Source organism: Martes martes (assembly GCF_963455335.1).
Source record: "Martes martes genome assembly, chromosome: 1".
NCBI lineage: Eukaryota > Metazoa > Chordata > Mammalia > Carnivora > Mustelidae > Martes > Martes martes.
The window spans coordinates 127787264-127810498 of NC_137888.1; positions in this window are offsets into that span (position 1 = coordinate 127787264).

The window sequence follows — 23235 nt, forward strand, 5'->3', positions numbered from 1 at the left end:
AAGAACCATGGCAGCACCGGGTGAGCATGAAACTGGATGGGGAATCTTACAGGTTCTGGGCTCTCTAGCAAGATGCTAGAGCACACCAAAAACTTCCCCCAAAGTAATAGATATGAAGCAGATTGACCAGACTCCAAGAAACCAAAGGTAGCTGCAGAATCTGGAGCCCAGGAGGTAGAAGAGAAATGAAAATTTTCAGTTGTACACTCAGCAGAGCCAAAGACCACTGGGAACTCTATATTTGAATTGAATTGTCACAGCTATCAGAATACATAGTCCCCGAACCTCACTCTAGGGGAGGAAAAAAATATAAGATACAAGGAAAGATTATTTACTCAAACTAGAGATTGATGGGAAAAGTCTGGAATTCCCTGAATTTACCATAAATTGGCAAGATTTATTTTTATGCCAAGGGAGACAATGGAGGCTCATGATGTGAAAAAAATTCAGTTACAGACTGTGACTGTCAATTATAACTGCCAGAGATATATAACATTTATTGAGCAGTTATTATCTTCTAGGAACTATACTTTCCATACATCCTACAATTTAATATCAATAATAACCCTCTAATCTTGCATTGTGATTATCTCCATTTTATAGGTAAAAGAAATCAAGGCTAAGAGATGTTAAGAATATAGCCCAGAATGTTACAGCTGGTAAATGGTTGATTTCAGATTCAAATATCTACTTACCTAGTGCTACCTCTTTGGATTCTGTGCAGTGAATATGCAGGAGGGATGATACTATTTATAAAAGCATATTTATTAATCCTGTGATTATAATATGTATAGGATCACTTTTATGAATTTTTTTGTAACACAATAATAGTGATAGCAAATGAGAACATAAACTGAAGGCATACTTCATGCCAAGCAGCTCTAAGTATTTTTATGGATCTAGCAATTATAACTTTCTCTGTTTTATAGATGAAAAAGTGAGGACCTGACTTGTTCCAGGGCACAAAGAGGCAGCGCCAAGATATGAACCCAAGCAGTTGGACTTCAGTGTTCATGTTTTTACCCATGTCGCTTCATAACATCCCTACCCTGGAACCACCCTTAGGACTTAAAAGTTGAAAAGAAATGTTGTACTGGTTACTTAAGCCCAGAACAGAGATTCTGACAACAGCATGGAGGGTTTTTATGAATATTACACTCAATGTTATATTCAGTGATTACGCTCATTAAGGTTTAGCTATCCCTGAAGTTATCTAATCTCTCTTAACTCTCATTTCTATAATTTTTAAGATATGCCATCCACTCAATAACTGCTATTCAAAAACACATTTAAGTTCTAGTCAAATTTTAGAAATAATAAATGTGTTTTAATGTAAAAATATATGGTATTTTTATTTACAGCTTGTTATCACTTGCTGAAAAAAAAGAAATTCAAGCTCATTTATTGAATACTTTCTAAAAGCAAAGACTGTGTCATATGCTAGAGAATAAGAGATAACTGAGATGACACCTGGTCTCATTGGGCTAATAGCCTAATATAGGGACACTTTAACCAAGGGAATCACAATAGGCATTTTAACAAGGAAAATCAAATGGTGTTAAGTGAGCAAACAGAAGGAGCACCTAGTTGGAAAGGGAAGGGCTATGAAAAAGAAACTTTCTGGAAGAAGCCATAATACCAGAAATTAATTTGCAAGGATCTGAGAGCAACTAGCAGGCCAAAGATACAGACGGGAGAGACCATGACTTATTTTTAAGGGGTTGTAAGCACCGTGAAAAACTGTTAGTGAAAAACTCCTTTTACTAACCTCCACTGAACCAACTCCTGAATTAATAAATACTCTCAATTCCCCCTGAAAGACATGCTCAGTGACACTTGTGTCAAGCCAAATATTCCCAGCCTAGTTGCTCCTCTCCAGTAGGCCAGGGGACTTAAAACTTCCCTCAGTTAAGGGATATGTTGCCAAGAGCCACTCATGCTTCTTTCCAACCTATGTATAGCAGTTGTGCTTGGTTGCTTGGTTTAACAATCACGTAATTTAATTAAATATTATGGCCAATGAAATATGAATATGTACCAAGGGAGTTATTTTTTTTCCATGAAAACCAGGTTGAATCTTTTGGAAAAACTAAAAAAGACTAGTCTCACACACACACAAAAATACTGGCAAATCAAGTATGAAATAGACAGAAAAGACTGAAAAATATACTAACAACCTAGAAGATTCTGCTCTTGAATTCACTCTATGTGAAAGAAACCCAAACTGGAATTCATAAGTAACATATTATGGGTATGGTTACACAAGAAGGACCTTGACAGGTGGAACCACATTCAAGGCAAAGGCCTTGGCCCTGCATCAGGAGATTAGCAAACAAATGTTCAGTTATATGTTTTAAGTTAAAATGAAAATTTTTAACTTGTATCATTTTTTGTTCCCCCATTTTAACCAGTATCTTTGATTAAAAAAAATCATGCCTCAGATCAGAAGTCTTCTACACAACTAAAGAGGACTAAAGCCAAGACTGTAAGTGGGCAAATATCTACAGATGAGGCTGGAGAGGTTGGGGCTACAAATCCAATGAGCTCTACATACATGGTAGAGTATGTGGGTTGATGTGAAGACTATAAAGGAGCCATCAAATTGATGTGATAAGATTCCTTTTTGAGCAAGATCATGTCGAAAACATGGAGAATGCTGTGGAGAAATTCAGGACTAGAGGCTGTTGAAGTAAACCAGTGAAGAAATGATAAGGTGTTACCTAAGGCTATGATAGTGAGAGGAACATAATTTGCAGTCGGTGCCTCAAGTATATGGTACTTGATGAGCTGGTCAGAAAATGGTAGAGTAGTATGACACTGAGAGCTCTCAAAGCTCTCTTCTGGAGGACAATCTGGTAGTATGTTCCAAAAATCCTTAAAACTATAAGGTACCTTTGACCAAGCTATTCCATTTTTAGGTACTGTCCATAACAAAAGAATGAGAAAATTTCATGTGAATTTTTACATACGTGGCTAGATGAATGGATAAAGAAGAGGTGGAGTGTATGTGTGTGTACACACAGATACCAGAATATTACTCACCTATATAAAAAAAAGGATGAGATCTTGCCATTTGTGACAACATGGATATTATAAGTGAAATAAGTTAGGCTGAGAAAGACAAATACCATATGATTTCACTTTTATGTGGAATCTAAAAAGTAAAACAAATGAACAAATAAACAAAAATCAGTCCGATAACATACTGATGGTTGCCAGAGGGCAGGGTGAGTGGGAGGATGAGAAAAATGGATAAAAGGGGGTATGAGATAAGGCTTCGAGTTATGTAATGAGTAAGTCACAGAAATAAAAGGTACAGCACAGGGAATATAGTCAATGGTATTGTAATAGCATTCTATGGAGACAAAATGGTAGTAACTACACTTGCAGTGAGCATGGCATAATGCATCACTATGTTATGCATTGTGTATCAACTATACACACAAAAAATTACATGCAAGCCTCTTCTCACTGCTCCACTGTATAAGAGCAAAAACTGGAAGACAACTTGGAATGTCCAAAAACAGGGCATAGATAAATTATGTGTCACATATGAAATTATGTGACGATGAGGAAATGTCCTTAATTTATGGGGCGCCTGGGTGGCTCAGTTATTTGGGCATCTGACCCTTGGTCTCAGCTCAAGTCTTGATCTCAGAGTTGTAAGTTCAAGCCCCCGCTTAAAAAAATATATATGGTTCATCTAAATAATGGATACTTATGTCCATGTGACAATGAGGAAATGTTCTTTTTTAAAAAATTATTGTTAGTCACCATACAGGACATTATTTTTGATGTAGTGTTCCAAGATTCATTGTTTATATATAACACCCAGTGCTCCATGCAAAACTTGTCCTCCTTAAAACCTATCACCAGGCCAACCCATCCCCCACCCCCCTCTCCTCTAAAACCCTCAGTTTGTTTCTCAAGAGTCCACAGTCTCTTATGGTTCACCTCCCCCTCCGATTTCCACCCCTACACATTCCCCTTCCTTTCCTAATGTCCTTCATGTATTCCTTATGTTCCACAAGTAAGTGAAACCATATGATAATTGACTTTCTCTGCTTGACTTATTTACTCAACATAATCTCCTCCAGTCCCATCCATGTTGATGCAAAAGTTGGGTATTCATCAATGAGGAAATGTCCTTAATCTGGGTAATAAAAACTATATGGTCTTAATTTTGAAAATCAAAAGTTATATATACAACTAGGTCTAGATATCTAAATATAGATATAAAACAAAGCTTGAAAGGCTATTCACAGTAATCGTGGTTATGACTAGTAACAATTATCTTTATTATGTGGGATTATAGGTTTTTTAACTGTGCTCAACTGAATTTTCTAGATTTTAACATATTACATCTATAATCAGAAGTTTTAGAAAAAAAGTACTTTCGAGTTTCAGGTTTGATAGAATGGATAGTGGAATCTAAGTCCTAACGCTTAAAGTTTTAAAGAGTACCTTTTTGGAGGCTTTAGAGTTCTGATTTTTTCAATCCATCCTCACAAAGCAGCTCTCCTCTGTGCTGGATTTACTTGGCCTTTCTCAGATTAAATCAAACTGACACCAGAAGGTTGAGGTAAGAAACATAAAACAAATATTCCTACATTTGGCATTCCATTCTAGTTACTCATAAAGTCATGGATGAGCTCATTGTAGCATCCATACATAGTAATTGATATCATGAGGTTTATCTCCCTTTACTAACAGAGCTAGTCCTAAAAAGGAATACTACACTTCTGTCTCTCTGGATAATTACTAAATGATCCCAAACAACAAGTAGATTCTACATAGAAGTCTAACATTCAGATAGTAGTAAAATAATAGAACAGATAATAGTAAATGTAATAGATAATAAAATAGAATAGATTTTAAAGCAATCTTCTCAGTGCCATCATGCACATATATGATTACTGGGCAGAACTGCAAAGTAACAAAAACTGGAGATGAAAGCATATTTCCATTTTATAATAAAAATATAGTAAGTTTATAAAGCAGTTTATAATTTACAAAGTGGCTTCCCATACATTAGTTCCTTTTGCTCTCATGAAGATATTCTCATGTCATTTTATAGGTGAAAAACCAGACTTTCTTAAAATATTTGGTAATTTCTAACTTTATCCTTTCAAATACCACCAGTGTTACTTCTCTGATTCCTTCAAAAATGATAGATTGAGGGGTCAGAGTTTACAGAAATGCACAAAGCCTACAATTGAAAATCAATTCATGGAAAATCAAAGGCTTGGAAAAGTGCCCAGACTGGGTTATTATCAGCAACTCCTTTGTGACTGTACTTTTATATTATATAGTACACGTTGTCCATAGGAGACACACTTTAGATACGAGAAGACACACAGACTGTAAGTGAAAGGATGGAAAAAGATATTCCATCCAAATGGAAATGAAAAGAAAGCTGGAGTAGCTACACTTATATCAGACAAAATAGACTTTAAGACAAGGATTGTAGGGTGCCTGGGTGGCTCAGTTGGTTAAACATCTGCCTCTGGCTCAGGTCATGACCTCAGGGACCCACACTGAGTTCCCTCCTCAGCACTCAGTGGGGAGTCGGCTTCTCCCTCTGCCTCTCCCCCCACCGACCATCCTCATGCTCACACTCTCTCAAATAAATAAAAAATTTTTTAAAAAGACTATAGTAAGAGACAAAGAAAGGTGTTACATAATGATAAAAAGGTCAATCCAGCAAGAGGAGGTAACATTTGTAAATATTTATGCACCCAGTACAGGAGCACCTAAATATATAAAGGAAATATTAGCAGAATTAAAAGGAGAAATAGCCAACAATAGGGGATTTTAATACCTCACTTACATCAATGAATAGATAATCTAGACAGAATATCAATAAGGAAACACTGACCTTAAACAACATGTCAGATCGAAGGACTTAAGAGATATTTATAGAACATTTCATCCCAAAGCAAGAGAATACACATTCTTCTCAAGTACACATGGAACGTTTTCCAAGATTGATCATATATCAGTCCACAAAACAAGCCTTAATAAATTTAAGAGGATTAAAATCATATCATTTCTAGCCACAATGATAAAACACTAGAAGTTAATTCATGAGGAAAACTGGAAAATTCACAAATATCTGGATATTAAGCAATAGGATAATGAACCAAAGGGTCAAAGAAGAAATAAAGAGAAATCAAGAAATGCTTTGGGACAAACAAAAATAGAAATGCAACATACCAAAATTTATGGGACGCAGCAAAAGTAGTTCTAAGATGAAAGTTCATGGTGTTAAATGCTACTTCAAAAACAAGATAAATCTCAAGTAAACGATCTAACTCAAGAAACTAGGGGAAAAAAAAAGCCCAAAGTTAAAAGAAAGGAAATACAGAAATAAATGAAATAGAGACTACAAAGATACTAAGCCAGTTATTTGAAAGGATAAATTTGACAAACTGTTAGCTAGACCCACCAAGAAAAAAAAAAGAGGGCTCAAAAAAAAAAATCAGAAATGAAAAAGGAAATGTTACAATTACTATCACAGAAATACAAAGGATCATAAGAAACTACTATGAACAATTACATGCCAACAAATTGAACACCCTAGAAAAAATAGATAAATTCCTGGAAACATACAATCTACCAAGACTGCATCATGATAAAAAAAGAAAATCTGAACAGACAATTGCTAGCCAGGAAACTATCAGTAGTTAAAAACCTCCAAACAAACAAAAGTCCAGGACTGCACACTTCACTGGTGAATTCTACCTAACACTCAAGGAATTAATACCAATCCTTCTCAAGCTCTTCCAAAAAACAAAAGAATAGGGATAATTTTTCTAAACACATTTTACAGGGCTAGTACTACCCTGATACCAAAACCAGGCAAAGATGTCACAAAAAAGAATTATAGACCAATATCTTTGATAAACAGATGCAAAAATCTCTGTGTCGTTACAATATTATATTACTCAAAGCAATATACAGGTTCAGTGCAATTCCTAACAAAATTCCAATAGTATTTGTCACAGAAATGGAAAAAACAAGGCTAAATTTGAATGGACCACTAAAGACCCTGAATAGCCAAAGCAAACTTGACAAAGAAGAACAAAGCTGGAGCCATCATACTCCCCGACTTCACACTATATTACAAAGCATTCGTATGATTAAGACATTATGGTTTCAGAAAAACAAAACACCCAGACACATAGATCAAAAGTACAAAATAGAAAGCCCAGAAATAAACCCATGCATGTATGCTTAATTAATGACAAAGGAGCCAAAAACATACAAGGAAAGAACAGTCTCTTCAATAAATGGTGTTGGAAAAACTGGACAGCCACATGGAAAAGAACAAAACTGGGTCACTCATGTAGACCATACACAAAAATTAACTCAAAATAGATTAAAGACGTTAACAAAAGGGCTGAAACTGTAAAACTCCTTAAAGAAAACATAGGCACTAAGGTTCTTGACATCAGTCTTAGTAATGATTTTTTGAATCAAAAACCAAAACAATAAAAGCAAAAATAAAAAGTGGGACTACATCAAACTAAAAAGCTTCTGCGCAACAAAAGAAATCATCAACAAAATGAAAAGGCAACCTGAGTTGAAGAACCTAACTGCAAATCATATACCTGATTAGGAGTTAATATCTAAAAAATATATGAAGAACTCCTATAACTCAATAACAAAAAAAAAATCAAATAATCCAATTTAAAAATGGGCAAAAGATCAGAGTGGACATTTTTCTAAGATGTCTAGCTAGCCACAAGTACATGAAAAGATGCTCACTATCATTTTTTTAAAGATTTTACTTATTAGAGAGAGAAAGAGGGAGCACATGTGCACAAACAGGAAGAACAGCAGGCAGAGGGAGGCAAGCTCCCTGCTGAGCAAGAACCCCAATGTGGGGCTCAATCCCAGGACCCTGAGATCATAACCTGAGCCAAAGGCAGCCACTTAACCAAATGAGCTACCCAGGTATCCCGATGCTCATCATTATCCATTATCAGTCATCAGGGAAATGCAAATCAAAACCACAATGAGATATCACCTACCATCTGTCAAAATGGCTATCATCAAAAATAAGAAGAGGGCACCTGGGTGGCTCAGAGGGTTAAGCCTCTGCCTTCAGCTCAGGTCATGATCTCAGGGTCCTGGGATCGAGCCCCGCATCGGGCTCTCTGCTCGGCAGGGAGCCTGCTTTCCTCTCTCTCTCTGCCTGCCTCTCTGCCTACTTATGATCCCTCTCTGTCAAATAAATAAATAAAAATCTTAAAAAAATAAAAAAAAAATAAGAAGGAGTGCCCGGCTGGCTCCCTGGAGCATGCAACTCTTGACCTCAGGGTTGTGAGTTTGAGCCCCACAGACTTCTTCAATCAATCAATGTTTAAAAGATAAGAAATGACAAATGTCAGAAAAGATGTGGAGAAAAGGCAACCCTTGTGAACTGTTGGTGGGAATGTAAATTGGTGCAACCACTATGGAAAACAATATGGAGGCTCCTCAAAAAATTAAAAATAAAACTACCATATGATCCAGCAATTCTGCACCTGAGTATTTATCAAAATGAAAACACTAACTTGAAAAGATGTATGTACTCCTATGTTCACTGTAACCTTATTTACAATAGCCAAGATATGGAAAGAACCTAGGACCATTGATGGATGAATACAGAAACTCTGGGGTGTGTGTGTGTGTGTAAATGGAATATTATGTAACCATAAAAAGAAAGAAATCTTGCCACTTGTGACAACATAGATGGACCTTACAGGAATGCTAAGTGAAATAAAAAGATAAATACCATTTGGTGTCTCTTACGTGTGGAATCTTAAAAAAAGCAAACAAAAAACCAAGCTCATAAATACAGAGAACAGATTGGTGGTTTTAGGACGCAAGGGGTGGGGGTTCGGAGAAATGGGTGAATTAGCTGGTTTTAGTTTAAATAAATTTAATAAAAAATTTTTAAATAAATTAGATTTTTTTAAAATGATGTTTTCACCATCAAAACTCTAAACCATGAGAAATCTACTTCTTTTACTTTGTGTCTGCTTCTTAAATCTCAAGAATACTTGGAACAATCACCACAAAATATTAAGGATTTTCTTTGAATAAAAGATGTTTAAATTGACTCTTGAAATCCAACTACCACAGATGGAGCATTATTAACTTTGAAGGGTGGCTTTTCTAAACACACTGCATTCTGGAGACAGAGCAAAGGCTGTATCTTGTTCCCACAATGACCCATAGTCATGGCTTCTACATAACTTAAACAACATTGTTTGCAATTGGCAATTTAACCAAACGTTAGTAGTTGTTGTTTTTTTTAATCTTCCTCCCACTGCTGGGTATACATGTTTCTAACATTCTGGGGGTGGGAGGGGGTGAGGTAGCCAAGAGCAAAAAAGGAGGAAGATACCTGCAATACAAACACCAACAACAATATCTCCCCCACTGAGACACCTAGACATTTCTTCCTTCTTGGGGCCAACTACTCAATATAAGTTGAATTTTCCCCTGGTTTCTTGGATGTTGTATTTGCAAACCTCAATTCTCATCACTAGTCATTCATTGTTAGTTCACTCATAGTAATTTGCTGGGCATTATACCAAATTATTTAGATATATTTGGTCTTCTAGAATCTGAGAAATATAATTCACAGAAAACTTATCAAGACTGATTTAAATAAGAAAATAGCCACAAAATAATCAGGCCTTCAGGATTTGCGTTGTTTTTACAATCTATCATCTGTTTTGGCATATATCATAAGAAAGGCACAATGTATGGTGGTGAGTGAGGCAGAGCTATCAGAACTGTATGTTTGGATGAGGAGAGGTTGCTCGGATATAATTCAAAAAGATAAAGACTGTGCCGTTTATTGGAAAAGACATCCTAAGAGTCTCCCTCACCTCCCAGGTGCATTGAAAGAGACTACCCACTGTACCCTCAAGAGTGAATATAAGTGAGCCCTGCTTCATGAACTCCGGAAGATACTGTGGAGGAGATTAAGAACACCAGATCTCCATTCTTTGGGATAATCTCAGGCTTCCTTCTTCAACGTAACTTATAGATTCACGGCCAAGATGGCAAAAATAAACACTGCAGGTGAATGGAAAAAAAAGTTTGCAAGAGAACACAATAGCAGCTGGATATCAGATTTGCAACAATTATTAAGTGTTCTATGTAGAATCTTTGTTTTACATAACAAATTAAAAGTTAATACAAGTATATCAGACCAGCTTTCTACAGAGGCTAAGAAACAGGCACCTGCATGGTAGATGAAATCACCTCTTGTCTGTCCTTGACTACATGCACCACACATCCCATAAACCTCTTCTAGTCCATTATCTGAAATGTATACCATTAAAGAGTCACACTTTGGATCTGCTATAAAACACAAATTCCTTTCTGAGCAGCAACATATCAGCTAATAATAACTTCATTAATCAGACATTAAGAAGCTAGTTTATCTAGCAAGGACCTAGGAGAATGATGGAAAAGCAGAATTGTTCATGTATCGGTATTATTGAGAGTCTACTACTGAACACCAAAGTACCAAGTGGAGATACAGTGATGAATTAATTCACTCACTCAACTCCCTAACCCCCTCCCTCAGTCATTCGTTCACTCATTCAACAGATGTATAGGATTTGGGATATAAATTCTGTCCTCAGAAGGACTATAATCCAGTAAAAGAAATATTATTTGTCCACAAAGCAAGAATACCATAAATGCCACTTACTTAAAGAAACAAGTGCTATGGAAGCTAGTTGATTGGAGACATTAGCATGAGGGAATCAAATATGGCTTCAGAAGAAGGCATTTAACCTGAATGTTGAAGAACGGCTCTGCTCATAGTCATTAGCACTCATATGCTAAGTGAGCAAGATGGATGAGGAAATGTCATAAAACTGCTAATCTACTGCTGCAAGGGGCCTGCCAGCAGGAGGCAGCAGAATTCTACTCAGTGCCAGATGCTAAGGCAAATGGAAGTAGGGAAAGTGAATGAATGATGACGTGTACATAAAGGATGAAATTCCAGAAGCAAATAGTGTGTCTTGCCTTACCAATATGACTGGGGCCAGGCCTGCATTTACTTATGTCTCAAGCCTTATACTTCTGAAAGTATAATTTTGTAGATCATGGAGATTCTCTAGCCAACACCCTCATTTTACCAGAAAAACGGAGTTTGATAAATTATCCAAGGCCACAGAGCTAGTAAGTGGCTGATCTGAGACTATAACCGAGTTGCTCTGAAGTGAATGTAAGCTCTTTCAATTTGTATCAAGGCTTATCAACTTAGTTAGAAGCACATTTCTTTCATGTTTGTATGTCAATATAATAGAGTGGATGGACAAAGAGAATGATTGACTCTGAGCCCTCAGGAGGGACATGGGTTATGAGGGTTAAGAAACAAAGACATGGACATTTGCACATCCTGAGGGAAGTTTCCTTTGGAAATAGGTTTGAACTAGAAACGTAAGCTACAATATTTGCCATCCATGCAATAGCTGTCTATGAACCAGCTTCAAAGACCTTCTTAGCTACCAAGGTACCTGCTTCCCACATCAATTCCTCCGTTAGACTATTGTCATAAGTGAAAATGACAGGTTTACAGATGACCAAGGATTGACTTCGCAGCAGGATAAAATGGAACCAGCAGAAAAGAAGTCACAGTCATCCACCAATTGAGTTTTCAATCAATTGAAAGCATCTCTATTTCTAGCCAGATTTTCAATTCAGAAAGATACCAGTCTTAACAGTAAATATGAATTGTCGGGAGAGACATAAAAATGTTTTAAAGCAAGTTGCACTGAACCTTCTTATTTATCTGTTTTGGGAAACTTCTGCCTTCATCAGAATTCCTCCACCCAGTAAGTCTTACTAATTTCCCATGATTCCAGACCACTCAGAGCAATGTTAAAAAGTTATGATGTTACCAATCATAGAATTAAGGAATGTTGGCAAGTACATAAGACATCTGATCTGTTTTTAAGTAAGATGCATCTAGTCCAGAGAAATAAAGTGACTTGGCCAAGATCATACACACAATAAAGATGGAGAACCAGTCCCAGAAGCAGATCTGCCTCCACACTTTTCTTGCCCAATGAGGGCCTGAGGAACAAGTTTTCCTGGAGAGTGCAGTATGCTCAAGGCTCAAGCTTTAATCTGGGGCAGTCCCAGCTTCCTACCTCAAGTGGGACTTCATTCTAACCTTTCCAATCTTTACCTACAAACACATTAAAAGATTATGCTTTTTCTCCCAAGTCACAGATATGACAGAGTAACTTTTTCAGTTATTGTCTAAATGAAGTTTTTAAGATACTTACACAGCTTTGTGTCATTTTCTTATATGTAATTTCCCTTTTCACATCTAAATATATGATCATTTTATGAGTGAATATATTAAAAATACAGCTTTAATGACTACTCTAGAATTAGAAACTATGGACATGTCTATAATAGAGAATGGTAAAGAATATGATTGGCTGGTAAAAAAATATTGCTACTAACATTATCTTGATAATTAATATTATCAGGACTATACTATGAATTAGGAAGGCTTTTAAAGATTTACTTTTAAGTGGAAAAAATCCAAGCTACAATACTGAATATAATCTGATTACGCTTTGCAAAACCATCTCTTTTTCTAAAAACAGTTAAAAATTAATGGCCATTGTATTATAATTCAGAATTATGAACAAATGCCATTTTAAAAACTTCTAAACAGTAAACTATTTAACGTATTGATACCATTTTAAATTACACAACTAAAGAAAATTATAAATTTAAAATTTGATAGAAGAAAAACTTTTGTATATCACTTGGGTAAGAGGCTGGCGGATACCATCAACCACAGTTCCTAGACCTTATTGTTCAAGAAGTAATGAAGGAGCACCTGGGTGGATCAGTTGGTTAAGCAATGAGTGTCTGCCTTCAGCTCAAGTCATGATCCCAGGGTCCTGGGATCAAGCCCTGCATCTGGCTCCCTGCTCAATGGGGAGTCTGCTTCTCCCTCTCCCCCTCTGCCCCACTCACTCACACACTCTCTCTTTCTCATGCTCCTTCTCTCAAATAATTTTTTTTTTTTAAAAGAAGTAATGGAGAGCTTTCACAACACTCTAGGAATGCCAACTAACCAAAAGGAAGAATGTTCTAGAAATTTGACTTTTTCATGGCTGATTCCCTGTCAATCTGGATCTGAAATAAATTTGTCACTTCATTTTTATATATTTATAAATTAAAGGCTGAAATGGACAGTATGCTCCTGGCTATCCTTACCTGCCATTTAAGAGTTTCAGAAATACGTACCTGAATTTACTATCAGAGGAAGAGGATGCAAGCTTCCTCCCAAAACATGCCTTGCATTTTAAAACTCTAAGTACTGCCAGTCTTTAAAAAAAAAAAAAAAAAAAAAAAAAGGGCACCTGGCTGGCTTAGTGGGTTAAAGCCTCTGCCTTCGGCTCCCGTCATGATCCCAGGGTCCTGGGATTGCACCCCACATCGGGCTTTCTGCTCAGCAAGGAGCCTGCTTCCTCCTCTCTCTCTGCCTACATGCGATCTCTGTCAAATAAATAAATAAATAAATAAATCTTTAAAAAAAAAAAAGTCTAAGTGCTGCCAACATCACCATGCTTTATAGACTCAGTATTTTATGAGAGGCAGGATAATGGAAACTTAGCAAGAAAGGTACCAAGAAATGAGTTTTCAGAGACACTCAAAGCATCATACATTCATCTTCTTATACCACCATGACATTTTTTATTGTTTATTATTTTAATGTCAGTATAGTTAACTTAGTATTATATTACTTTCAGGTGTACAATATAGGGATTCAATAATTCTATATATTTCTGAGTGGTCATCACTGATAAGTGTACTCCTTAATCCTTATCACCTATTTAACCCACCCCCCCACTGCCCTCCTCTCTGGTAGCCAACAGTCTGTTCTCTGTAGTTAGGAATGTCTTTCTTGGTTTGCCTCTCTTTTTCCCCTTGTCCATTTGTTTTGTTTCTTAAATTCCACATGAGTGAAATCATATGGTATTTGTCTTTCTCTGACATATTTCACTTAGAATTATATACTCTAGCTCCATCCATCTCATTGTAAATGGCAAGATTTCATTCTTTTTATGGCTGAATAATATTATACACAAACACAAAATTTTACACACACACATCTATCTATCTATCTATGTAAATGTATACACATATTCTACCTTTTTTATCCATTCATCTATCAGTGCTCACTTGGGATGCTTCTATAGTTTGGCTATTGTAAATAATTTTGCAATAAATGTAGGGGTGCATGTATCCCTTTGTATTAGTGCTTTTTTTGGTTTTGGGGGGTAAATAGCCAGTACTGTGATTGCTGGATCATAAGGCAGTTCTATTTTCAACTTTTTGTGGAACCTCCAAACTGTTTTCCACAATGGCTGCACCAGTTTGCATTCCCACCAACAGTGTAAGAGGGTCCCTTTTTCTCCACATCCAAACCAACACCTGATGTTTCTTGTGTTGCTGATTTTAGCCGTTCTGACAGGTGTGAGGCAACACTTCACGGTGGTTTCAATTTCCATTTCCCTGATGAGTGATAACTGAGCATCTTTTCGTGTATCTGTTTGCCACCTAGATGTCTTCTGCCTTTAAAAAAAAAAATTAAGTAATCTCTACACCCAACATGGGGCTCACACTCATGACCCCAAGATCAAGAGTCACATGCTCCTCCAACTGAGCCAGCCAGATGCCCCAGTCTGCCCATGTTTTAAATGGATTATTTGTTTTTTTCTGTGCTTAGCTTTATCAATTCTTTATAAATTTTGGATACCAACCCTTTATCGAATATGTCATTTGTAAATATATTTTCCCATTCCATAGCTTGCCTTTTAGTTATGTTGTTTCCTTTGCTGTGCAGAAGCTTTCTATTTTGATGCAGTCAGTTTATTTTTGCTTTTGTTTCCCACCCTCAGGAGACATACCTAGAAAAATACTGCTATAGCCAAAGTCAGAGAAATTACTGCCTATCCTCTCTTCTAGGATTTTTATGGCTTTAGGCCCCACATTTAGGACTTTAATCCATCTTGAGGTTGTGTGTATATGTTTATGGTATAATAAAGTGGTCCAGGGGTGCCTGGGTGGCTCAGTGGGTTAAAGCCTCTGCCTTCGGCTCAGGTCATGATCTCAGGGTCCTGGGATCGAGCCCCGCATCGGGCTCTCTACTTAGCAGGGATCCTGCTTTCCCCCTCTCTCTCTGTCTGTCTCTCTGCCTACTTGTGATCTCTCTGTCAAATAAATAAAATCTTTAAAAAAAAAAAAAAGTGGTCCAGTTTCACTGTGTTGCATGTAGCTGACCTGTTTTCCCAACAGCATTTGTTGAAAAGACTGTCTTATCATTGGATAGTCTTTCCTGCTTTGTCAAAGATTAACTGAGCGTATTACTGTGGTTTTATTCCTGGGTTTTCTATGTTGTTCCATTGATCTATGTGTCTATTTTGGGGCCAGTACTGCACTGCTTTGATTACTACAGCTTTATAACATAACCTGAAGTCTAGAATTGTGATACCTCCAGTTTTTTGCTCTTTTTTTTTGTGCTGTATATATCAGTAGTTTATTATTATTTTTTTAGATTCTATTATTTATTTATTTGACACAGAGAGAGAGATCGCAAGTAGGCAGAGAGAAAGGGAGAAGCAGGCTCCCCGCTGAGCAGAGAGCCCGATGCGGGGCTCGATCCCCAGACCCTGAGACCATGACCTGAGCCGAAGGCAGAGGCTTAACCCACTGAGCCACCCAGGTGCCCCAGTAGTTTATTATTTTTTATTTACATACAATGTATTAATTTGTTTCAGGGGTATATGTCTGTGAGTTTTCAGTCTTACATGATACACAGAGCATACCACAACACATACCCCCCCCCAACGTCCATCACCCAGTTACCCACTCCCTCCCACCCCCTCTCCCCCTGCAACCCTCAGTGTGTTTCCTGAGATTAAGAGTCTCTTATGGTTTGTTTCCTTCTCTGGTTTCATCTTACTCATTTTTTCCTCTCTTCCCCCATAATCCTCTGCCTTGTTTCTCAAATTCCACATATCAGTAATATCATATGACAATTATCTTTCTCTGATTGACTTACTTCACATAGAATAATACCCTCTAGTTCCATCCATGTCATTGCAAATGGCAAGATTTCATTTTTGGTGGCTGCATAATATTCCATTATATATACAGATGGATAGGTCTGTATCTATAGCTATCACATCTTCTTTATCCATTCCTCTGTTGATGGACATCTAGGCTCTTTCTATAGTTTGGTTATTGTGGACATTGCTGTTATAAACACTGGGGTGCAGGTGTCCCTTTGGATCACTACATTTTTATCTTTGGTATAAATACCAGGTAGTGCCAATTGCTGCGTTGTAGGGTAACTCTATTTTTAAGGACACTTACAGAAATTTTTGAGGAACCTCCGAACTCTTTTCCAGAGTGGCTACACCAGCTTGCATTCCCACCAACAGTGTAGGAGGGTTTCCCTTTCTCTGCATCCTTGCCAACATCTGTTATTTTCTGATTTGTTAATATTAGCCATTCTGACTGGTATGAGGTAGTATCTCATTGTGGTTTTGACTTATATTTCCCTGATGCTGAGTGATGCAGAGAAATTTTTCATGTGTCTCTTGGCCGTTTGGATCTCTTCTTTGCAGAAATGTCTGTTCATGTCTACTACCCATTTCTTGATTGCACTGCATTATTTGTTCTTTGGGTTTTGAGTTTGAAAAGTTCTTTATAAATTTTTGTTACTAGCCCTTTATCCAATATGTCATTTGCAAATATCTTCTCCCATTCTGTCAGTTGTCTTTTGGTTTTGTTGACTGTTTCCTTTGCTGTGCAAAAGCTTTTTACCTTGATGAAGTCCTAAGAGTTCATTTTTGCCCTCGGATCCCTTGCCTGTGGTGATGTATCTAGCAAGATGATGCTGTGGCTGAGGTTGAAGAGGTCGCTGCCTGTGTTCTCCTCTAGGATTTTGATGGACTCCTCTCTCATATCTAGATTCTTCATCCATTTTGAGTCTATTTTTGTGTATGTGTAAAGAAATGGTCCAGTTTCATTCTTCTGCATGTGGGTGTCCAATTTTCCCAACACCAATCATTGAGGAATCTTTTTTTCCCATTGGATAGTCTTTCCTGCTTTGTTAAAGATCAACTGACCACAGAGTTGAGGGTCCATTTCTGGGGTCTCTATTCTGTTCTATTGATTTGTGTGTCTGTTTTTGTGCCAGCACCACACCATCTTGATGATTATAGCTTTGTAATAGAGCTTGAAGTCCAGAATGTTTATGCCACCAGCTTCGGTTTTCTTTTTCAACATTCCTTTGGTTACTTGGGGTCTTTTCTGCTTCCATACAAACTTTACAGTTATTTACTCCATTTCTTTGAAAAAAGTTGATGGTATTTTTGATAGTAATTGCATTGAATGTGTAGACTGCTTTGGGTAGCATAGACATTTTCACAATATTTGTTCTTCCAAATGTTCCATGAGCATGGAATGTTTTTCCATTTCTTTGTGTTGTCCTCAGTTTCTTTTATGACTACCCTATAGTTTTTGGAGTATGGATTCCTTGCCTCTTTGGTTAGATTTATTCCTAGGTATCTTATGGGTTTGGGTGCAATTGAAAATGGGATCAATTGCTTGGGATCAATTGGGATCAACTTCTTAATTTCTCTTTCTTCTGTGTTGTTGTTGGTATATAGAAATGCAACTGATTCCTCTGCATTGATTTTATATCCTGCCACTTGCCTGAATTCCTGTGTGAGTTCTAGCAATTTTGGAGTGGAGTATAATAAAGATCAGAGCAGAAATCAATGAAATAGAAACCAAAAGAAAAGTAGAAGAGATCAATGAAACTAGGAGTTGATTCTTTGAAAGAATTACTAAGATTGATAAACCCCTGGCTAGACTTATCAAAAAGAAAAGCAAAGGGACCCAAATAAATAAAATCATGAATGAAAGAGGAGAGATCACAACCAACACCAAAGAAATATAATTATAAGAACATATTATGAACAACTCCATGCTCATAATTAGACAATCTGGAAGTAATGGATGCATTCCTAGAGACATATAAACTACCAAAACTGAACCAGGAAGAAATAGAAAACCTGAACAGACCCATAACCAGCAAGGAAATTGAAGCAATAATCAAAAATCTCCCAACAAATAAGAGAGTCCAGGGCCAGATGGCTTCCCAGGGGAATTCTACCAAACATTTAAAGAAGAATTAATACCTATACTTCTGAAATTATTCCAAAAAATAGGAATGGAAGGAAAACTTCCAAACTTGTTTTATGAGGCCAGCATTACCTTGATCCTAAAACCAGACAAAGACCCCACCAAAAAGAAGAATTACAGACCAATATCCATGATGAACATGGATGCAAAAAATCTTACCAAAATACTAGCCAATAGGTTCCAACAGTACATTAAAAGGATTATTCACCACAACCAAGTGGGATTTATTCCTGGGCTGCAAGTTTGGTTCAACATGAGCAAAGCAATCAAGGTGATACAGCACATTAATAAAAGAAAGGACAAGAACCATATGATCCTCTCAATAGATGCAGAAAAAGCATTTGACATAGTACAGCATCCTTTCTTAATTAAAACTCTTCACAGTGTAGGGATAGAGGGCACATAACTCAATATCATAAAAGCCATCTATGAAAAACCCACACTGAATATCACTTTCAATGGGGAAAAAGAGAGTGTTTCCCCCAAGGTCAGGTACATGGCAGAGATGTCCATTATCACCACTGCTGTTTAACAGAGTACTAGAAGTCCTAGCTTCAGCAATCAGACCACACAAAAAAATTAAAAAAAAAAAAAAGGCATATGAATCAGCAAAGAAGTAAAACTCTCAAACTATGCAGATTATATGAAATTATGTGGAAAACCAAGATTCCACCCCAGAATTATTCTACTTTTTCAAGATTGCTTTGGCTATTTAGGGTCTTTTATGGTTCCACACTAATTTTAGGATTGTTTGTTCTAGTTCTGTGAAAAATGCTGTTGGTGTTTTAATAAATAAAAATACAGTTTAAATCTGTAGATAACTTTGGGTAGCACTGACATCTTAATATTTTTTTTCCAACCAATGAGCATGGAATATCTTTCTGTTTCTTTTGTCAATGTTTTATTGTTTCTAGAGTACAGGTCTTTCACCTTTTGGTCAGGTTTATTTCTATGTATCTAATTTTTGGTGCAATTGTAAATGGGATTATTTTCCTAATTTCTTCTTCTGTTTCATTATTAGTGTATAGCAATGCAACAGATTTCTGTGTATTGATTTTATACCCTATGAGTTTACTGAAGAAATTCATCAGTTCTAGTAGTTTTTTGGTGGAGTCTTTTCAGGTTTTCTATATATAGCACCATGTCATCTGCAAATAGTGAACATTTTACTTCTTCTTTACTAGTCTGGATGCCTTTTATATTTTTTTGTTGTTGTCTGATCGCTATGGCTAGGACTTCCAGTGTACTATGTTGAATAAAAGTGGTGAGAGTGGGATGCCTGGGTGGCTCAGTTGGTTAAGCTTCTGCCTTCGTCTCAGGTCATGATCCCAGGGTCCTGGGATTGAGTCCTACATCAGGCTCCTTTCTCACCAGGGAGCCTGCTTCTCTCTCTGCCTGCTGATCCCCCTGCTTGTGTTCTCTCTTGCACTCTGTCTCAAATAAAATCTTAAAAAAAAAAAAAAAAAGGTGGTGAGAAGGGACATCCTTTTCTCGTTCTTAACCTTAGGGGAAAAGCTCTCAGTTTTTCCCCATTAAGGATGATGTTTTCTATGGGTTTTTCATCTAAGATGAAAATGTTGAGATACGTTGCCTCTAAACCTACTTTGTGGAAGGTTTTTATCATGAATAGGATGTTGTATTTTGTCAAATGGTTTATCTGCATCTATTGAAATGAACATATGGTTTTCATCCTTTCTCTTATTGATATGATGTATCATGTTGATTTGTGAATACTGAACCACCCCTGCATCCTGGGAATAAATTCCACTTGATCGTGGGGAAGAATTTTTTTTAAAAAAATATTGTTTGATTTGGTTTGCTAGTATTTTGTTGAGAATTTCTGCATCTATGTTCATCAGAGATGGCCTTTAGTTCTTTGTGATGGTTTTATCTTTGGTATTAGGTAATGCTGGCCTCATAAAATGATTTTAGAAGTTTTCCTTCCTCATCTATATTTTGGAATAATTTGAGAAGAACAGGTATTAACTCTTTAAATATTTGATAGAATTCACCTGGACTTTTGTTTGTTGGGAGTTTTTGGATTACTGATTCAGTTTCATTGTTGGTCATCAGTAGGTTCAAATTTTCTATTTCTTCCTGCTTCAGTTTTGGTATATTATATGCTTCTAGGAATTTATCCATTTCTTCTAGGTTGTCCAATTTGTTGGCACATAATTTTTCATAATATTCTCTTACAAATGTCTCTATTTGTCATGTTGGTTATTAAGTAAGCTTTTAAAAAATTATTTATATATTAGACAGAGACACAGTGAGAGGGAACACAAGCAGGGGGAATGGGAGAGGGAGAAGCAGGCCTCCTGCCAAGCAGGGAGCCCAATGCAGGGCTTGATCCCAGGACCCCAGTATCATGACCTGAGCCAAAGGCACACACTCAACGACTGAGCCACCCAGGTGCCCCTATCAAGTTTGTTATTATTCTCCTCTTTCTTTTGTGACTTTGAGTCCACTTTTTTTTTTTTTTTAAATGAGTCTGGCTAGGGGGTCATCAATTTAACCTTTTCAAAGAACCAGCTACTGGTTTCATTGATCTATGATGTTTTTAGATGTCCCTCAAATCAGAGAATCAACTCTTCACCTGTTTTTAGAAAAATTAGGTAGGTATATAAAAAATTATAGAGTATGCTCTTTCTGGTATGAGCCAAGCTTTATATTAAGAGTTTGGGGCCTGTATACCAGAAGGCCATGTACAAAATACTCAATATTAATTAGTATTTATTTAGTTCATGAAATTCCTTAAGGACATAAAAAAGATAAATTCTACAGTACCTTAAATTTCTATATTTTATGAATGTTCACAAAGTATTTTATGTACCCCCCTTTTTTTCTTTATAAATTTTTTATTTTTTTATAAACATATAATGTATTATTAGCCCCAGGGGTACAGGTCTGTGAATCACCAGGTTTACACACTTCACAGCACTCACCATAGCACATACCTTCCCCAATGCCCATAACCCCACCACCCTCTCCCAACCCCCATCCCCCCCAGCAACCCTCAGTTTGTTTTGTGAGATTAAGAGTCTCTTGTGGTTTGTCTTCCTCCTGATCCCATCTTGTTTCATTTATTCTTCTCTACCACCCAAACCCCCCACGTTGCATCTCCACGACCTCATATCAGGGTGATCATATGAGAGTTGTCTTTCTCTGATTGACTTATTTTGCTAAGCACAATACCCTCTAGTTCCATCCACGTCGTCACAAATGGCTGGATCTCATTTCTTTTGATGGCTGCATAGTATTCCATTGTGTGTGTGTGTGTGTGTGTGTGTGTGTGTGTGTGTGTGTGTGTATATACATATATATATATCACATGTACCCCCCCTTTTTTAATGAACAGCTTTTATAGTGAGTAAAGCTGAGATTATTATTCCCATTTTACAAATGGAGAATCTAAGGCTCACAGAGGTTTGGCCAAGCTTACTCAAAGGACAAGGATCCAAAACCAAGTCTTCAGACTTAATCTAGTGCTTTCCCTTTACTGCCTCTTCCAGGCTACTTTGATTGGACTTTGCCTAATGGCAGAAAAATGAACTTGATGCCCTCTCACAGTCTTCTTCAGGTCAAAAAATCTCAAGAAGTTGATAGTAAGATTAGAGTAGTATTTAGTAAAATATGCAAAGTTTTAATAGTATGATACTAGTGAATTGCAAATTCATAGTAAGAAAAACTATTCCACCCATCAGATTTCTTAATAACTTACTAAAGCATATTATGCACCATCATTTGTAACTGTGAGAGAAAGAATAAGGAACAGAAGGTTAGGACAGATGTTCATTAAATAGACATAAAAGCTATTGATCTAGGGGCACCTGGGTGGCTTAGTCAGTTGAGTGTCCGACTCTTGATCTCAGCTTGCATTATGATCTTGGGGTCCTGGGATCAACCCCCACGTCAGGCTCTGTGATTGGCAGGGAGTCTGCTTGGGATTCTTTCTCTCCCTCTCTGTCCCTCCCCACCCCGCTCATGCACGTTCTCTCTCAAATAAATAAATCTTTTTTAAAAAAAGCTATTGATCTAATCAGCAAATCTATAAGAAAGGCTGTCCTTCACCTGGGTTTGCAGTTAGTTATAAACTATAATTGCCTCATCACTCATGCTCATTAGGGAAGCCAGTATGCAAAGAGGATCACTTTCTAGGGTGCAGAGTAAGCCAAAAACAATAATATAGCAATGCAAGTATATGGAAAAATTAAATTTCTCAGGGATTCAAAGAAATAAAAAGTAAAGATACCATGTTTTATGTATGAATTCTGCAAAGCAATTTTAACAGTAACACTTAATGTTGGTGGAGCACATTGAAACAGACAACCTCCCATAGTCCTAGAGGAAATACCATTGGAGTTAGCTTTTTGGAAGCATTCTGAAGTTGTTTATTAAAAATGTGTGTATTTAATCAGTAATTTAACTTACATTAATTTATCCTAAAAAATTCACAAATAGACTAATGTGCAAAAATGAACATTTTATGAAGCCAAAAAAACGGTAAGATCTCATTTAACAAAAGGAGATCATTAATAAATTCTCAGACATCTATATAAATCTATCTATTCAGTTCTTAATAATTCATGTTCTTAGGGGTGCTTGGGTCACTCAGTCAGTTAAGCGTCTGACTTTTGGTTTTGGGTCAGGTCACAATCTCAGGGGTGTGAGAGGAAGTCCCATGTCAGGCTCTGCATTCAGCATGGAGTTTGCTTGAGATTCGCTCTCTCCCTCTGCCTCTGTCCCTCCCCTGCTCATGTGTTCTCGCTCCCTCTAAAATAAGTAAATCTTTTAAAAAAATTCATGTTATCAGTGACTATCTAATGCCATGATAAATTATAATATTAGAAAAAATGTAGGGCATATATTCTTAAAGTATAATCCCAATTTTATAAAATAATAAATATGTACTTATATGCTTGTAACTTACACTGGAATGAAAAACTCTAAACTATTAACCAATGGATTTTT